Source organism: Zootoca vivipara, chromosome Z1, assembly GCF_965207765.1.
Source record: "Zootoca vivipara chromosome Z1, rZooViv2.hap1.1, whole genome shotgun sequence".
Lineage (NCBI taxonomy): Eukaryota > Metazoa > Chordata > Lepidosauria > Squamata > Lacertidae > Zootoca > Zootoca vivipara.
Window position 1 is genome coordinate 40,424,441 of NC_142583.1, and position 20,331 is coordinate 40,444,771.

The 20,331-nt window shown below is 42.4% G+C and overlaps 1 protein-coding gene and 1 pseudogene across 1 annotated transcript in view; both read left to right on the forward strand.

Moving 5' to 3' along the window:
* The window catches only part of MAML3 (mastermind like transcriptional coactivator 3), a 290,816-nt gene that overhangs the window by 48,319 nt on the left and 222,166 nt on the right, over positions 1-20,331 (forward strand). The gene's annotated exons all lie outside the window — the stretch shown is intronic.
* LOC148687353 (enhancer of rudimentary homolog pseudogene) lies at positions 5,860-6,538 on the forward strand (annotated as a pseudogene).

Below are 20,331 nucleotides of genomic sequence, written 5' to 3' on the forward strand. Positions count from 1 at the left end.
CGGGGGGGGGGCATTTGAAGCATTTATATGCCTCTTCACTCATATTGTATTTCAAAGTACTGCTGCTTTTCTTATGCCATTTCATATTCTGGTGTGCATTGTGAAAATGGTGCGTGAAGTCAACCGAAGGAAGCAGTGGGACTAAGACCTTTTCATCACTAATTTTAAATTTACCCCCTGGCATTGCTGGATATTATTTTAGAGTTAAGCCAGTGTAATTGAAAGCAGAACCTACTCTGGAAACTTCCTGTCAAGCATCAATGGAGTCACCATTTTAACCATGTTGCCTCTTACTGCCCTGGAAACTAGTGAGTCCATTGATCAGCTTTTCCCAACTTAGCATCATACAGGTGTTTTGGACTAGAGTTGTGTTGGCTGAGATTGATGGATGTTGTAGTCCAAAACATCCCGGAGAGCACCAGCTTTGGGAAGGCTGGCATAGATGGCATGTTTGCACACCCACAAACATGAGTCAAGTAGACTTGAGTGATGAGGATGCTTTAGTATATGTCAGAAAGCACCTTACATGCTGAAAAGCATGTTTAGTGACTGCTCATAATAGATAGTTGCCAAGTCACTTATAAAAAGTTAGATACTGATCGACATAAAAGTGAAACACAGCCCTATATTTTTATTGGCAGAAGGACTAGTTCCTTAGCTGTTAAACCCATTAGTAAGGAATGTGCACAGGACAGCTGAAGTGATGCAACAATAGCTTTGACACACAGTGTCAAATACTATAAGGAAATGAAGGGAACTGCTTCTCTCCCTCTCCCTCTCCCCCTCTCGCTTGGTGTATACTGGTGTCCAAATTATATGTTTGGATAAATTGTCCAGTCCAGTTCTTAGCAGCTCAGAGAGCTATAATGAACATAACTCTAGATGTTAAATTACTGTCTTAACTAACAGTATAATGGGGTAAATTGATTCATAGAAGCCATGAGAACAAACTATGCTGTTTTACATAAATATTCCCCTTTCCAAAACTTTGCTTTCGCTTTTGTTTTCTCTGTTTCTGTCAAGTTTATGTTCAGGCCCTACCTCTGAGATTATCAACCCTGCCCTGGCTGTAGACTCAGTTTAGAGGCTCTATTGCAGGGGCCAGCAAACTTTTTCAGCAGGGGGCTGATCCACTGTCCCTCAGACCTTGTGGGGGGCCGGACTATATTAGCGGTGGGGGAATGAATGAATTCCCATGCCCCACAAATAACCCAGAGATGCATTTTAAATAAAAGCACACATTTTACTCATGTAAAAACACCAGGCAGGCCCCACAAATAACCCAGAGATGCATTTTAAATAAAAGGACACATTCTACTCATGTAAAAACATGCTGATTCCCAGACCATTCGCGGGCCGGATTTAGAAGGCGATTGGGCCGGATCTGGCCCCCGGACCTTAGTATGCCTACCCATGCTCTATTGGAAGCAAACAGTTGGTTGATACCTTCCTTCTTATATACAGGTTTTCCCCCCTGTCCAGTTCTACATGCTGTGCCATCAGGAATCAGGTAATTGTTAGCACTAGCTTTCAAAGCATGCTTTGTAGACCTGCTTTAAATTATGATTTAGAGCAGGCATCCCCAAACTGTGGCCCTCCAGATGTTTTGGCCTACAACTCCCATGATCCCTAGCTAGCAGGACCAGTGGTCGGGGAAGATGGGAATTGTAGTCCAAAACATCTAGAGGGCAGAAGTTTGGGGGTGCCTGATTTAGAGGTTAGTGCTAACTACTGGTATAGTTTGCCCAGTTCTGGCATCACAGCAAACTTGATTTCATGGAACTAGAAACACAGGATGAGATCCGTTGAGCCTGCAAGATGTTCCAAATGGATTAGAACATGACATCGGAAATGGGTCGTTGTCATTCTACAGATGCTGTAGCCTCAATCTCAGTGCTGTTGTGCTCGAGATGGAGTGTTGGGTTTGTAGACAGATGAGATCATAGGAGGTAGTGTTTTCCATCCTTTCCAAAAACCCATTGGAGATTTATTTTAATGCACCACGTGAGTTAATTCCAGGAGGCTTATAGTCATACAATTGCTTAAGAGCCTACAAGGAATGTAGAAATTCCAGCAGCTGCAGTTTCAGCAGTTACTGCAATTAATATGCGCTTCAGGTTTTAGCTTGATCTGCCTTCCATGTCAGCCTCTTTTGGCCATGCCAAAAGTTTGGCACGTTATCCTGTTCTGTGTAAACATGAATGTACAATCCTTCAATGCATCTGCTGAGAAACTAAAAATATTGTTTGCTGTTGTGGTTTCCTCAGTCCCCCTCAGCCTCTGGTTAACTCCTCCACACTGAGTCTTTTTGCCACACAGAGTAAAAGCAATGGGTTTGCTGCTGCTGCTGCTTGAATTTGTAACTGAAACTGCTGCTCTCCACCCTCCACAAGCTGCAACACTGCCCAAAACTTGTTCTATCCAGTTTTCCTCCTTGTCTTCCTAGAGATACATTCCTTTGGCTCCATGCAACCTTAAAGCATGCGGCCGGAGTGGTGGGGGTGGGGGGCATTCACAAGCTTCAGCTTTCTAATTTTCTATTTCTTAGCATGAAATGTTTTCCACATTTTTGTCCACTGTCTATTGCATTACATTCTCTCAGCATTTTATTTCCCACTGCACATCCTTCCCATAAAAATCCTGATTTCACAAAAATTTCTCAAGTTAACATAATTGCTGTACTAAACATTGAACTGCCCTGGGCAGACCATTTAATTTCCTCCTTCAGTCTTGTACTAGCTGGATCTACGGCATTAAAGCTAAGTATATGTGTACTTTAATTGGGGTTGTGCATGATGTGTATTATAATTATAACGTATTTATTTATTTTGATGGTACGGGGCTTGCTCCTTTATCTACCTGCTGCAGTATCTTCAAAACTGTCACCATGCATAAATGCTACTGACCTCGGGCTTCTTGGACTGGAATCACACACATGTGTGTGCCTGTGTGTGCCTCTTTTGTGCAAATTTGGTATATCAGAAAACTTGTCCAGTATATCAAAAATAAAATAAAATCAATGTTAAAGGTGTGTGCGCGCACACACACACAGGTTAAAGAACTGCTTGCACAGGAGGTGTGATCTGTGGCTTTCTCCTGCTGAAGGAAGTTGACAGCAAGCATAATGCAAAGGGGGTTAGCCACTGGCATGCCTAAAAAGTCCCACTGCAGCGGAATATATTATTCATTTGGAAGGGGGAGAATACTAGGGAAACAGGATTTTTATTACATAATTATGCCTCCCCCATAAAGCTTTGAATAAATGCTATAGCTGCAGATCATTAAACTGCCACCTCACATGCTGCTATGATCACAGAGTTCCGCACATGTTAAAGGCTGTACAATGTGGACGCGCTGTCTGTGCCCTTGCAACATTCATGAATTTTAAACTCCCCACTCCTCTAAGTACAATGGAAATGGCCTGATCAGAATGTGCAATGCACTCTGTGTCCTAGAACCTAAGATGCTCGTTCGGGGGTGGAAATGCAGACATCCACAACTTTTTGTTTTTGTTTCCTGAAAGATTTAATTAAAAGATTGAAAGGAAGGGAAATGAAAATGCAATTTCTGCCTAAATAAATAAAATACAGAGTCATGTGTACTCTGTCACTATCAGGTGGATAGAGTCAAGGAATCCTGAAAAGGTTGCATATGTTAATAAAAAGACTTTTTATAGTGACCCTAGTGTCTGCTACTGGAGTTACTTTGATATGAGCCCCCAGGAAGATGAAATTATTGTTCTGAATGTGTGAGGGAGGGCCCAGATCCCCCTAAATTATTGATTTAGCAAAAGGTAGGATGTAATTAATATTTGGAGTATTAAGGGAACATGGCATGTGCAGTGTAAGAATACAGGCTGAGCCTGTTCTCCTGTTCAGGAGATCAGCTGACAGGTGCCATGAAAGAACAAAGACGGGTGATGGCAGTCATTACCCTGAGAAAAGGTGGCACATTCAATGTCAGACAAGGAGCAGGGTGGAGTTCCTCCCCTAGCTGTGTGTTAGTTAGCAAAAGACAATAGCAGAGTTGGGAGGGGAAAGTTGCCAGGGTTACAGAGGGGCATGATGTCACCACAGGAAAAAAAAGATGCCCTTTTACACCAGGCTTGAGGTGCTTTTGGAGCAAGGGTCTTTGAGAAGAAGAGAGGGGCAGGACATTATGTGGGGCTGGTTAGGAGAGGCAGCACTGAGAGACTGGACTCAAGCGGGCTGAAGCTATGAGGAGAGCAACAAAAGACACTATTGAGGTATAATGTTCTACCAGTTGCATAGCATTGGTTGCCGGTGCCTGGGGCAGGCATGCGCTGGGCGGGGTGTAGGTGTGGGTGCCAGCCTAGCCAATGACACTAGAACAACCCCACTAGAGTCACGTGGGCCTAAGCTGAGCCCCCTGCCTGCCTGCCTACACAGGGGGGACCCTATCAGTTGGCACGGCCCTCAGTGGGCGGAGGGAAGCACCGAGCCATCCTGTCTGGTTCACGCTCAGGGCCACAGCTCCCCATACTGTGCCCCTGTGGTCTACACTCTCTCCCCCTAAACTCAGGTGTAAATATGTGTAAACAAACCATATTAAAGACACTGCAGTCTCTGCCATGCCTCATTCCAAAGGAGCACAAACCCTGGTAGAGTGCAAAGACCCTGGAATCTTGTTCCCACTCGGCAGACATTGGGGTGACCTGTAATACTATTATTCCTTACCAATTACATGGCAAAGGTAGGAAAACAAAAAACAGTGAAGGAGAAACAATTGCATTACCTGCAGGGAATGAAATAGATACATTGTACATAGATACATTGTACATCTAGAGTCTTACTGGGCATACTGTATATTTGAGTTAAACTACAGTTACAAACACTTTTGCAGTGAAACAGAGCTCCGCTTCTGTGTTGCAGCTTTGCGTTCCTAGAGCTCTGCAACTTCTCCACTGGAATAAGTGAGGAAGCTGGAAAGTGTCTTATGCATTGCAAATTATTTGGGGCAGCAGAAATTCAAGTGCTGTGTTGTGTTTAGACATCAACAATGTGCCTAATTTCTAAATGTTAAAGAGCAACAGGCTAAGGTGCCATCTTGTTTTGCTGATGTCACCATCATCTATATTTAGTCCTGAAGAGCAAACTGGATTTATAGGGTGGAAGGCTTTGTGGGGAAGATACATTGCTCTACAGGTTGTTGTTGCTGCTGCTGCTGCCTTGAAACCACAAGTGGACAGATGGACACACACCTGGGAAAGCTGGATCCAAATTGCACCTCTGACATTGACTTACTGGCAGGCACACAGAGTTGGGCCCAACACCTGGGGGCTGTCATGTGTGCATGAAATCACATGTGCGGCGCCCCACCCCTATCAGGCCACGCCTGCCAGGAGGTGTGGGCACCTTCTGAGACACTCTGCCAATTGTGGCATGGGGTGCGGAGGGTGAAAATTGCTCTCCAAGCCTTCTCCCTGGTGTGCTGGTGTTCGCCCAGGGGCGGCGGGGGATGGGAATTCCCTCAATATTGGGTGGGGTCTCAACACCCTGCCTCGAAATATTGAGAGGGCTGAATCCCCTTCTGCCTTCTATAGCTGGTTCCCTTGCTTACTGAGCACCATTCTTCTCCCACTGTGGTTGTGGGATGAATGAAACAAGGTTGTTAAAGCCCGTAGCACATTAAAAATGCTATATGAGGTTTTTTTTTAAGCCCTCTTAATCAGAAGAATTAGGAAGTGATTGTCAAGTTGATATACATAAGGATGCTCAAGTGGTCCAGTCAGAGGGCCTGATGAAAGTACTTCATCAGGTGTTTGGTTTTGCCCATCATCCTCTTCTTTGAGTTCAGGTTGTTCTACCCTAGGTGCTTGTAGCAGGGGAAACCCTGAGTGAGGACAAGAATGCTGTATGATTACAGGTTCTTCTGTGGTGCTTTAAACCTCATAACAAACTTGTTCAGTGAGGTCAGAGAATCAACATACTTCAGTTTCAACTAGCATTGCTTTAAAATGAGCAGTTTATAGTAGTGCTTTCTGATGGTCGCGGTGCGTTGTGGTAGAGAAGTCGTTGAGTTTTGTGCTTCGCTTCTGAGCCGAACGGAACGAGTCGCCGTGCCTCACACAATTTTGCTTGTTCAAGCTACCAAACGACCAGAAGGCAGAACTTAGGATGATTATGTGTCTGTGAATGAATGCATGGAAGGTGCCTGTAAAATGTATGAAGAGCATCTGAAGAGAATGAATCCTAACAAGCCTTCAATTATTACATATGATATTAGCCAGTCATTTGATTTCATTGATGACTTGGCTCACCTCAGCTGCCTTGTTTATCGTGCTGATACTCAGACATACCAGACATACAATAAAGACTGGATAAAGGAAAATATCTTATGTCCATCTCCACAGGCAAGCTCACCAAGCAAGCAAATGGGACACTATGGTTTAAGGGGGTTTTGAGGGAAGGGTTTTGACAACAGGTGTGTACAGCATTCTGTAGTGAAAGTTGTGTATTGTAGTCTTCCTGTTCATTCTTGCTAGTCTGTATTTGAGACAAAATCTGTTAGAATTCCAAGGGACTTTCTCAGTTTAAAACTCAAAGAAGTAAGGATATGCCTTCTGCAGGTATTTTAGTTTAATTGCCTTTGCTTAGACAGTTCTACTTTTGTCCCTCATTCACGGTATTCACTTCTGCTTTACCACAATCGCTGTATGTACCCCTCTCTGGGTTTTCCCCCAGTGTTATTTCTTGGAGGCAGTGAAGAATAAAATAAATACTCTTTAGATTAAAAAAAGTGAAAATGAGTAGTTTATTTGTAGATACAAAGTTTTATTTCACTCACACACACCCCTCAGGAGGATTGCATTAGGTTGATGCTTGAATACTCTCCCAAAAGTCCAGATTGGTACAGTGAACAGTAGCTTGGATAAGTGATCTCTTGAAAACAGTGAGTGAGGTAGGTGTGGACACAGGAAGGTCAGTGTTAAGTGCCCTGATGACAGTCCACTTTTAAACATCAGGGTTTTCTTTTTAAATGTGAAGCTTAAGTGCTTTGCTTTCTGTGCTACAGTTACGGTAAATAACATTGTGAAAATATGCATATATTGCTTCCTGCATTGCATACAAGGAAAGACTGAGACAAATAAAAAATCATATTCAAAAGCCCTCATTTGGCGACAAAAATGTAGTGATATACTGTATGTGTGTGCTGTTAAACATCATAATAAAATTATGGATGCATAATATTCACAGCTTTGAACAATAGAGAAGGTTTGTCAAAGATTGCATGCAAATAAATGCCAGGTTCTGATTCTGGCACCTGCAATTAAAGGATTCTGGATCATGGGCATAGAAGGGCCCTTTTCCTGGAACCTTGGAGAGATGCTGATATACTAAAATAGTCCTCCTCCAACTTGGTGCCCTTTTGGATTACCACTTCCTATCAGCAAAGTTGTAGTCTAAGGGCAGCATATGTGGTGTCTTCCAGAAGTTGTTGAACTACTGCTACTACTGGCCAATGATCAGGTACTGTAATGGGAATTACAGTCTAGCAATAACTGGAGGGCAGCAGACTGGGAATCCTTGGTGTACTTGGGAATCCCTGTGTACTTGGGCTTAGCTGGACCAGTAGTCTGACATAAGGTTGCATACCAATATATCCTAATCATCAGATGATGGGCAAGGTTCCATCAGCAAAGCACCTTTGAAGGTGGAAATATGACACTATTGTGCTTATTAACAAGTTACTCCATTTTGCAGTGGTTCCCTGCCTGTCCCTGCCCACTGACTTTTGGTGTCACTTACACAGCTGAAACTGCATTATTGAAAAGGGGTTGGTTTTTATCAGATGTTTTATGAAATACAAGTTGACTCCCCCTCCCAATTGCTTTATAAAGGAGCCAAGCAAAATAGCAGCTGAATTTTACTTAAGTGCTGGCAATAGGGCAGCGTCCTCCATCACACTGAATGGCAGCAGGCTCATTTAAATGGCTTAGGGCAGGTCATGTGGCACACACGGTTCTGTCCTCTGAACACCTCACCCCTACTCCCTGCTCCCAGCATTTCCTGTCTGAGGTAGCTGCCTCACTCTGCCTAATGGCAGGGCTAGCGCTGGCTTGCTTTGCCAGCTCCCTATCCTTCTGGTTTTGTGCAAGACAGCTGCTACCTATACTGTGTACATCACTCCACGTACTGCCACCACATCTAAATAATCACAACTGTGAGCAACAAGGACCTTAATTGTAACAAAGCTGTTTCTCATTTGCTTATCCTCAACTGTTGATTTTCTCTCATGCTTGTAGAGATGTCCTGTTATGTTTTGCTGGTGGTCACTGCCTTGCTTAATAGCATGCTGTTTATATGACCACAGAAGAATGAAACCCTTTCCTCCAATCTGAGGTTACTACTGTGGTGCTTTGCTTCACTAGCTCATCATTATGGGGCCTTGGGGGCTCTCTTGCATTCATGGTTGTGCCTCTTATGGGAAATCCTCTTTCATTCCTAAGTTAAAATATCATTGGGTCCTTTTCTTATTATTTTCATTAATTGAATTAGAAACTCCTCCCTCTTCTGGTACTTGTCTATGACACTCCTAGCCATCTGCCTCAGGATAAGATTTTGGAGCATTTCCTAAGCTTTAGTATACATCTCCCTGGAAATCTTTAGGTGGTATTTCTGTCGTCTTGTCCTGTGTCTCGCTTCCCATTATTTTATATATCCCTCCCTCTTGAGAAGATGCTAAAAATGAACCAAGAAAGATCCAGACATTAGGAAATATGGAAAATGGCTTACATTGCCTTAGCTCAAGTTCTTAGCTGGTTCTGACATGTTTATTGTTACATGAACAGGGCTTAGAGTGGGATCTGCCAACTTGGTTAGGTTACTCTAAATCGCAGGGGTAGAGTCTGCCATGCATTGAAATGTTAGCATATAAAAATGCTAACTAAAGATGCTGTACCACTTTAAATGTGTGATTTTTCCTTGGACTAGCCTAGATATTTTAGGCAGCAAGTGCTGATGTCAGCACTGTCCCTAAGAGCTAGGCCTTTGGTTTGGCCCTGCATTGGTAACAGTGTGTAGGCTTGAGTGCAGACTTCCTTGGGGAAAGAATGCACTTAATTCTATTATTACAGTGCTGGATGGTAGCTGCCTCATCTCATCTCTTCCCTACCTATTTAAAGGAAGTTGCCGTTGGTGCTGCTTCATTGGAGAAATGGTCCTGTGGTGGCATAAGAGCACTGTATTAGAGGGTTTGTTGGGCGAAGATGGGATTACATGGGAGCAAGCTGTAGAAGTGAGTTTAAGGGTCTCAAGAAGGCAAGTGGGTGGGTGCATGCGCATGTGTGTGTGCTCTCTCTCTCTCTCTCTCTCTCTCACACACACACACACACACACACACAGAGGCATGCAGAACTATCTCCTTTGCCTCCCATAGCATGCTTCTCTAGTATGTTTCAGAGCAGAGGCTTGTATTGCAATAGCTGAAGCCCTGATTAGCATTAAGTTGCCCACGTGTTAGCTTACTCTTGGTGAAAAATACTTTGTCGGCCAAGCAGGGCATGCCAAAGCAGGGTAATCTTTCTGCACAATCATGACTTCTGTGCTAACTAAAACATCTAATTTGGCTTGTGCTTGAAATAGCGCCTGGAGGGTACACTCCATGAAGTATCATAGTTGTGCAACACCCATACCTTCCAATTTGGGCTGTGCAGAGTCCTGACATGGGCCCTACTGAAATGAAAAGAGGTTGTGCTGACTTTAGCAGCGCTTGGTGGGGTGTGTGCCTTTGATCAGGTTAACTCACTGAACTGTGGGACTTTCTCTGCTGTCTTGGAAGCTCTGACAATGTCAAAATAGCTTTGGATTTAAAAACCAGACACCTTGTCACCAATTGGCCTAACTGGCAGGTCATGCAGATTTTTTTGATTTTTTTTTGTTCTAGCAGAAATATGGTTGGCTATGCTGCACATAATGACTTAGAAAAGACATTTTGAATACAAGGGATTGGCATATGAGAGCTGCTTTGCTGTAGTTCTTTTTAAATACTATAGCTGAGGTTTTTAGGGGGGGACAGTGCATTTTTTACAGTTAAATTCTTTCATGGAAAAATGCATGTGCAATTGTGGGCTTTCTTGCTATTTGAGGAATTGAGATCTATTCTGTTTTTTTTTGTTTCTTTCCATTTCCTTCTTTTAAAGGAAACAGATGCATTCTTGTAACCGAGATCTGAGAGTGACATTTCTCCAATGAGAGGACACAAGGGGGGGGGGGAATTCAAGAACTACATGCCAAAAGCTTTTTACTCTGGATGACAGGCCAACATACAATTGTTTTTAATGACTTGATTACTGTTGTGCCACATAAACCTGTATCATTGTTATTTAGCACTTTGTACATGCTGCTGTATAGATTTACAGTCTTTGTCCTCCAAACAACAACCCTCTGTGATGACAGGGCACTGTTGTTCCCATTATGTCAGGTGTGAAAGGTGACTTGCATAAGCGACTCCACCAACTAACTTGTTCACGTGCTTAGTTGAGGTGACACTCCAACCCTCTCAGGTTGGCAGAGTGAGCCTCATGGTAATTCCACTATCCTTGGCTGTGCAGGGTATGGTGGCCCGGAAAAGGGCTTTCTCTGTAGTGGCCCCTATGTTGTGGAACTTCTTCCAACACAGGTGTATCTAGTATCTTGGTTGTATAGCTTCCACTGTACGCTGAAGATGCAACTCTTTACCGTGACTTAACAGCTAAGGTATTTTGTGGGACCCAACTTATTTTGTTTCACTCTGTACTGTTCTTCTTTCGTTTGGAACAATTTTACTTGTTTTTAGAATTTCACCCGCAGGTCTGCTTTTTGAACACAAGGCATTCCTTGGAATTTGTTCATTAGGCAAGTGGTCGCATAAGAACCTGACAATTTCCATTATTTCCTGTGAGAATGTTTCTAATCTGTGATTTGTCCAATCTCCTCCCACTTCCTCCATAGTTTCTTCCTGAAATGTCTGCAGCCAAACAGCAAAAAAAAAAAACCCACCCTGATTTGTCTGATCTCTCTCCCTGCATGGTTTCTGCCCCCAAATGGCCACCACCAACCAGCAAAGCATAAACAAGTAAGGAAGTGGGCAAACGCAAGTTGTTTAGAATCTGCAGTGTATATTGAGGTTTGGGTACTAATTCCTAGTGTTAAGATAAGTGAATTTTTGCACAACAAGCATTTTGAAAATGGGACCTGCATGTATCTTATTACGTATATTCGTATAACCTCCCCTGGAACCTTGTAGTGAAGGACATGTAATAAATCTTACATAGACAGTGTTGTGGAAGAGGCGCACAAGTCTCTTGCTCTCAATTGTGCAGGTATCCAACCATTGTAAGCCAAGTCCTGTGCTTATGACTTCAGAGGGGCCTTGCTTATGTGCTTTTTGCCCTCAGACAAAACAGTACAGGGGATGTTGAAGAGGGAGAGACATATGCCTCTTGTCCATAAGGCTTTTGCAGTCCATAAGGCTTTTGTTTTTAACTGGAAGCTACCTTGGAAAGTCTTTGAAAAGGCCTTGATACACAGTGTATCTCTGCAACAACTGCACCATTTTGACAACTGAGCTATTGTGCAGACTCAAGATATCTTTCCTCAAGATAGCACTCCTGTTGCGGGGGAACCCACACTTCCCTATCACTTTTACAGCAGCATTTTGCTGCAGGAGTCACATGGCTCCCTTCCAGCTTCTCAAGGTCTACCTCGCATTCCCAGCCTAGCCCAAGATCCTCATATCTGTGTTTTCTCCCTTTCCTTGGCTCAAACCAGGGAGAGAAAACAGAGGTGGTGTTTCTGTTTGCATTTTGCAAACATTTCTGATCTTTTTTTCAAGGTTCCCTGGTTATTTTTTTTAGGTCCTCTTAAGTGTCACCAGTCATTCTAGTGATTGAATTTTCCAGAGCTACCGGTAAATATTGTGCTCTAATTTATGCAAGGGGGACCAGGTTGTGTCACTTGGTGCTGTTTAACAAGAGGGGGTGTTGCTTTCCTTTGCTTTATTAAAATTTCAGCGTGCAATTGGATCTCTCCTGCACAGGCTCCCTTGCAATAAGAAAACATAAGAGAACTGGATCTCTTACGCAGGCACAAAGGTTTGCTTGCACCAAACCCCTTTGCCTTAGTTTTGTAGCTTTTTAATCTTTTGTAACACAAAATACAGCGGTACCTCCGGTTGCGGACGGGATCTGTTCCCGAGGTTTTCGCAACCGGAGAGACCGCTTCTGTGCATGCATGCGGGGCAAAAAACAGGAAATATACTTCCGGGTTTGCCGCTTACGTATCCCAAAGTTTACATAAGTGGAGGGATATGTAAGTGGAGATACGACTGTATGCAAAAGGGTGAAGAATTTGTTGAAGTAGGAACCTTGTTCTCTGAGATTTAGATGGGTCTGATGGTAGCCTTTGATTAGTCGCCGATGGTATGTGAGGCATTCTGATAGAGCAATGCTCCAGATGTTATTAACCCAAACAAAACTGCTGAAGTATGGTTGAGACTATAGCATAGCTAGGTAAGACAGAGCTGTGCTAGTCATTCAGACAAAAGGCATCTCGGATGCCAGGGGGCTTAAAGTTCACAATCATCACATTCAAAAGAGTTTCTGTGTGTGTTGATCATCTCCGGCTTGGCAAAGACTATTTACAGTTCTCTGATTGCATCCCCAGTTCGGTGGCTATATAAACAGATAAATCTTCTTTATAAATGTATGCATATGAAGGCATGTTTGTATATAATTGTCAACTGGCAAGGTACTTGTAAATGCTTAACTATAAATCTATCTGTGGATGTACATATTCAAGACCTGTGTGCTGTTCCCAGTTTTATGTTGGTGTAACTTTGCTATAGAAGTCGTTATAGATTTTGACTCCCTTCTGCAGTGCAGAATGCAAAAAAAAAAAATAGTTATGCATAACTTTGCATCTGCTACAAGTGTATATCATGGCATCAATTTACAGTATTTGTTAGCATTTTCAAAAACGGGTTTTTTGAGTAACAGTTAAATCAGACTGGAAAAGTTAAGCCAAAGTTTAGCCTTCAGTGAATCAAACCATTCTCTCTTGCTGCTCCTTGTGGATAGAATGTGACTGCAGAACACATTTTATTATGATAGATCCACCTTTCTTTCTTTCTTTCTTTCTTTCTTTCTTTCTTCTTTCTTTCTTTCTTTCTTTCTTTCTTTTCCTTTTGGGATAGCTCAGTCAGTAGAGCACGAGTCTCTTAATCTCTGGGTTGTGGGTTCAAGCCCCACATTGGGCAAAAGATTCCCGCATTGCAGGGGGTTGGACTAGATGACCCTCAGGGTCCCTTCCAAACTCTGTGATTCTAAACACACATTTTAAACCTTTAGTCTTCTTGACACTCAGCTGAAGTGAGGGTTCTGTCATGTGCAGAACTTCATTTAATCGCATCTTTCATTTGCTCCCCTTCCTTGCATCTACCTCTTTTCTTCCTGATTTATCCCTATAGTCAAAACAAACACATCAAAAATAGTATAAAATTCAGAACTTTAAAAACCCGCAAGCTAAAACATAGCTAAATAAAAATGGTAATTCAACAACACTTGATACCACTTTTTAAAAACAGAACTAAAGAACAAATTATTGAGTCAGACCATCACCCAAATACATTTTGTTAAACAGAAAGGGAATGACCAGTGAAATAATTGTTTTGATAAAGAATTTGATTGGTGAATAACATTGGGATTCCAGTTTCTGTGCTGGATTTAAGATCCTTTTAAAAGTAATTCTTACTACTATAAATGACAAATATAAATATATATTTTTTATTTAAAAAACAGCATTTGTAGACTGCACATTTTAATACACAGGAGGGACCTAAAGTTGTTGAGTTCTGTAATCTCCATGATGGATCGAGGATAAACAAATGGTTAGAGAATGACAGTGATGGGAAATTGGCCAAATACAAATACTAAGTTCCAGAAGTGTAAAGCAAAAAATAAAGTAAAAAATAAAAATCACCTTCTAAATAAACACTTACTACTGTAAATGGAAGACCTTGAGCCTTGTGCTGAATAGCAACTTACTTAGAACACAATGTATTTCCATCAGCAATCTTTGCTTTTAATTGTTCAAACGACTCCTATGTGGGCTGGGCTCATTCTTCAGTTCAGAGGTGAGTTATTGAAAGCTTACCTTTGTGAACAAGAAGGTGAGGAAAAGGGAATCAGTTTTTTTTAATTAAACAGTACAATCAAAATATATCCAGTATCAATAATATTCAGTAACAAACCCTGTATACCGTATAAAAGTACTGGTATTACAGTCAGAGCCGGTCGAGAGAGGTATTGCCCAGAAACAAGCACAGTGCAGAATGAATGCTTACATAATTCAAAAGATAAACATGATACTGAAAAGTATTTTGAAGCGATAGCCTGACACGGTTGAACTACCGTGTTTCTCCAAAAATAAGACACCGTCTTATATTTATTTTTCCACACAAAACACACGGTGGCTTATTTTCAGGGGTTGTCTTTTTTATTATTAAGTATGGTACAGGGTTAAACTGCCTATCACTATGGCTTATTTTCGGGGTATGGCATATTTTCGGGGTATGGCTTATTTCCGGAGAAACACGGTAGATTCCTACAGGACTTTGGGGGGGGGGCAGTGCATTACTTCTTTCATTGGTGCCAGGGTAAATTTTGAAATTTCCTCATGATGGCGAGCAGACTCACCAGAAGGGACTCCTGTCATTTCTTTCTTTCCTGCCAATGGCAGTCATTGTGTACTTGCACTCATGGCACTTTTATCAAGATATGAGTACCAGCATTTTATTATTTCTTTTTTAAAAAACACTTAAAACAGCCATCCCCCCAGCCTGTGCAGAGTGGAGAGGTCAGACACTTGCCCCAGGCCTTGAAGGGTTAAGCTGGCTGTGGGGCCCCACCAGGGACTAGCTGCTTTTTTGTTTGAATTTACTGTACCTGTATAACTAATCAGACTCCCACCTCCGGCCTCAGACAAGCTCTGCAGGGGCCTGATGCCCCCACAGTCATCATCCCCATGAATACATTCTTCCCCTCCAACCTCCCCCCCCCCAAAAAAAGTTGGTGGCCTAAATGTGTTTATTTGGGACTTACTGGTACCTTTCATGTATAGTCAGTCAAATCTGAACTGCAAAGGTAGTAGTTACAATGATGTCATATTCTTTTCTTTCTCTGGTGTGTGTAATTGTGTGTATACATCTGTCTGTGCATTACTGTTCTTACTCTCAAGGAATTCTGGGCATTGTAGTTCCCCCTTCAGAGTTACAATTCCTAGCAACCCTTAGAAAACTACAGTGCCCAGAATTCTTTGGGTGTGCGTGTGTGATTTGAATGTGCTTTAAAGTTATGCTGTATGCAGCCTCTGTGGTGTGTGTGTGTGTGTGTGTGTGTGTGTGTGTGTGTGTGTGCACGTGCCTGGGCTTATTTTCTAATTCAGGGGTCAGCAAACTTTTTCAGCAGTCCCTCAGACCTTGTGGGGGGCTGGACTATATTTTTTAAAAAAATATGAACGAATTCCTATGCCCCACAAATAACCCAGAGATGCATTTTAAAGGAAAGGACACATTCTACTCATGTAAAAACATGCTGATTCCCAGACCGTCCGCGGGCCAGATTGAGAAGGTGATTGGGCTGCATGCGGCCCCCGGGCCTTACTTTGGGGACCCCTGTTCTACTTAACAGATTTTTTGTGAAAACAGTAACTCCAGATTAAATGAGAGAGTAATAGGGGATGGCATTGTGAAAAGGATAGCAGGTGGACACACTGCAAAACTTCCATGCATGAACAGTACCAAGTCCGCAGTAAACTGCTCTGTGGAAGTTTCATACTTCTCAGATGCAATTTTTCCCAAGCTGAGTCACTGAAAACTCTGCTGGTAGGGTCTGGAAAAGCAAATATGGGATTTGTTTGTTTATTTGTTTCCCTCTAGAGATTATTTTATTTCTAGGTCTTTTTTTGTACTTGCTGTTAAATGTTATAATTGTGTCTGCAAAAATGGTTCCAGACGGAAAGAGCTCTTCTCTTTAACAAGCCTTGTTGTTAAGCTGGAATCTCTGCTTGCTCTCCTTGATTTGTATAGATAAGATAACCAGACATGCATTGTCCTATGCTGAGTTTCCAGCTTGACTTATTCTTCCTCTATCTCCACACTTTTTGAATTTGAGCAGGTAACCACAATAAACTTAAAAGCCCCTCACCCTGCAAGCAACAAGTACAGATGGCATCATCTCTCCTGCTCTACAGATAGTGTCTGCACTCTGCCCCATTCTCTTTGAACTACATTTTTAGATGTCCACTTGGGATACTTTAATCATAGTGTGTACTTAAAAATGTAAAATATTATTACATCAAACATGATTTTGTGAAAAAGTTTATCATGGGTATGATCAGCGAGCCCCGATAGTCTGTATCTTCCTGATTATTGCAGTCAATCCTGGGAATGACAACTGTTATAAGAATTTTAAGGTCTTAGATATGTAATAAATGTACCAAGCAAACACGTACAAAAGTATATAAACCACATGTCTCGAAGCCCACAGAAAAAGTCCTGAGACCATTTTGTCTCTCCCAAATTGACCTCAAATATTTCTTGGGTCGAAGGAAAATGGAAAAAGCCTCCCCCATTGTCTTTTCGTTCACAAATCCTGTCTTAAGGGTATGTCTGTGTATGAACAGGGTGAGCCTGTGATCTGGCTTAGGAACTACCGGTAAGTATTTATCATTACAAAAAGCCTGGCCATGCTCCCCAGGTAATCCAAAAAAGTGACCATTAACAGGTAACCTGCCAGACAGGAGATAAACAACACACACAAATTTCTGTTTTAGACCGCCCCTTCTGTGATGTAGGTATGATGTATCTGGGGGGAGTGGTCTTGGGCTACACCCCTTCTGTGATGTATGTATGATGTCTTGAGCTCCAGGGCAGGGAATTTCAAAATGTCTATAGGCAGGCACACCTTTGTTCTGGGTCCTCCTCCTTTCTCCTGCCTGTGAGGGGAGCACCCTGTTGCAACAGTTCAATAAAGATCAGGCTTACTAGCTGCTTTGCTTCTCAATATTCGCTGGTTGGCCTCTGTTATTTTCTCCTACCGATGGAGAAACCTACAAAGGACTCTGTAAGGGCTCTTGTATACCCCATAAGGGAATAAGGGCAGATTTTGTTTACAACACAATTTAGGAGTAAGCCATACTTTGTTCAATGGGATTTTCTGCCAGGTAAGCCTTCTTAGGATCATAGTTTTAATCCCATACTATTTACCTGAGAATAGGCCATTACCCAGTGGGAATTACTACTGAGTAGGCATGCACAGGATTGTGCTGTTAGTGTCTAAACTGGGTTCAGCTCTCAAGTGTTCAGCCTTTTGGGGTTAGAAAGCACAAGTTCTGAAACTGGTGTGAATTTTTTTTTCAGTGACCAAGTTGCCAATAGAACCTTGCACAATCAAGACCTGGTTGAGCCTGGTTTACAGACTTCTGTTACGTATATATTGAGATGTCAACACCTTCTTTATGTGCATAGAGGTATCAGTGGGCTAACCTACAAAAAATACTGTACATTTTACTAGGACTCATTCATTGTTTTGGATTATGTTTGTTCTCTTCAACCTGCCTTGAATACAACAAGTTTATTAAGTCCTTCTGAGGAGTGCTTGTGGCTCCCTTTCTTTGAGATCACAGAAGCATGCTTCTTTACTAAGTGATGCAAAATGTATTTTGTTTGTCAATACTAAAGCACAAGTGTAAAGATACCATAAAAAGTCAGTAAAGCTTCATCAGTGGAATTGCACTGGCTCGCTCTTGCTCAGGGTGTAACCCTAAGTATGTCTTAGTTCACTGAAATCCACAATTCTTTGCTGGCCCAGGGGCAGTGATTTATATTAACCATAGCATCTTTCCCTGATGTTTGGGCTGCCCATAAATTTTGACTTTCGAGGCACGACAGTAGCACTTCAGTTATGTCTCTCTGTTCCTTAAATTGTTCCATTTGGCACATAGTTCGCCATAATTCTCGAGAACACATTACAGTTTCTTGTGACGCCATCAATCTTCTTTTAATTTTGGTCATTTATTGCCCTCTTGCTCTTGGTTCAAATTTTCTTCCTGGTTCTCACTTCTTTTCCTCCATCATCTCAGATTTGTGGTTAAGCTGTCTTTGTTTCTTGACCCTCAGTGATTAGTGCATTCAGATGGGTATCTCTAATGATTCACTTACATGCTGCTGAAGGGATCTATTGCATGGGGCAGGTTTCATACGTCACCCTTGAAATCTTGAAATAATTCAGTGGCCCTGCTTTTGCTCACACGACATTATATTCTCCCCTTAAGTCTTGCATGATTTTCTTACTAACTTTCTTCTACACAGGTTATTATAAATAACAGTGTCCTTTATGTCAACTGCTTGATTCAGCTGCATTTTCATAGCAAGTCAGGTTGGATAAATAATGTCAAGCTACAATGCTTCTGGGCCATGCAGCAATCACACTGGAAGCTTATTCTTTCTACATCTTGCCAAGTCTCAGTGCCATATCCTGATTTCAAGTGAAGTGTAAAGGACCAAGCAAAGACATTCCTTGGGACATGTCTGGCTTGGTTGCTGCATCTTGTTAAGAGGATTCAGACTCCCCGAATCATGCATTAACATAAGAATTGCTTTCCCCCACATTATCATTAGATAAATGGCACAAGGCAAAAATAGACTATCAGATATGGCTGCAGGAAAATAATTTGAATCATCCTGAGATTGGAGGCTATTTAATGGCTGCTTTTGCCTGGAACATTAACAGTTTCAGCTTATTTGAGGTCTGTAGCTTGTGCATTTGCCTGTTCCATAATGCGTGTGGGGCATTAGTTTTAAGTAGTCAGTCACTGCACTAGAACATATTGGACTTTGGCCATGAACTGCAACTCCGGGGACTCCATTTCACACACCCTCCTATCTTGAGGAATGCTACATACCCAGGGCTGGCTCTAAGGCAAGCCTGGGTGGCGCAGGGCGCCAGGGGGGCGTCGCGTGGCTGCGCCCGCCTACCCCCAGGCGCCTGATATGCTTACGATGGCCCTGTACTGAGTATGCATTTATGCATGGTGCAAGCATATAGAAGGGAATGGATCAAGTTTGGGCTTCAAAGACCCTGCATGTGTATTAGACCTTACAGAAGCATTGTGCTTTTAGAAGACACATGGCAGACAGAAATTAAATTGATCGTTCCTTTCCCAGTCATGGCATCTTCATAGCAAGATGAAGAAAAGAAGCTGCACTTGCCGAATATTTGCAACACGCACACCAACGGCTAATTTAGAGAGTTGGGCAATTATGTTGGAAGTAAGTTCTGTTGATTTCAGCTGTACAACTTGCTTTTATATACTGAACTTACGTTGAGTTCAAGCTGCTAGAATTTGACAGGCAGAGGCAATTCCTTAAGGCTTTTAATTGATATCTGAGCAATATATTATCTTCTAAATTCAATATTACTATTTTAGATAAAGTATTTATTTGAAATTATGTTGAGTGTTATTGCGATGTCAGTTTTGGTCTGAAATGGAGGCATTTGGGACCCCTTGATGGCTTATCTGTTTGTGCCTATTTTCCCACTGTTCACTGCTCCCCGCAGCAGTTGTTTCAATGATATTTCTATCTCTCAGAATGATACCCACCAATTAACGATCACATTGTGAATATAATGACACCACAGCAACAAATAACCCAATCGGATACCCAGAAATAACTCTTCAGATATCACAATGTGACAATTGTGGCAAATGAAGCTAGTTCTGAATGAGATCAGTAATTCTAGTACCACATTGCCCTCACTTCTGGATGAATGGGACCTATGGTCATAGCTGCCAAGTCTCCAGTTTCCCCTGGGAAACCCCCATTTTTAAAGCCATTTCCCGCTGTCATCCCAAATGGTGAAATATCCCGTAATTCCCCTGGATTTCTTGTGCCGCTCTGCCCATGTCTGGGCATCGGAAATCGGGCAGCGCCGGCACCGGAAGTTGCTTCTATGCATGTGGACATGCGTAGAAGCGACTTCCGGTGCCGACGCTGCTGATCCCGTATTTTTCTAACCGGGACGCTGCTGATCCCGTATTTTTCTAACCGGGACTTGGCAGCTATGCCTATGGTGAAGTGCTTGAATGCATACTGAGGGACAAAAGGAACTGCATCTGCTATTGCAGCTGATCAGTTGCTATAGGTAGGTCCATAGTTCTGTACTTCCACCTCTGCCAGCCTATTTCTAGACATATTAGCCACTGTTTGCAAAACCTTCAAGTAACCAAAAGTGGGATTTCCTTTTTGTGCCAAACAAAGAGGGCTGTGAAA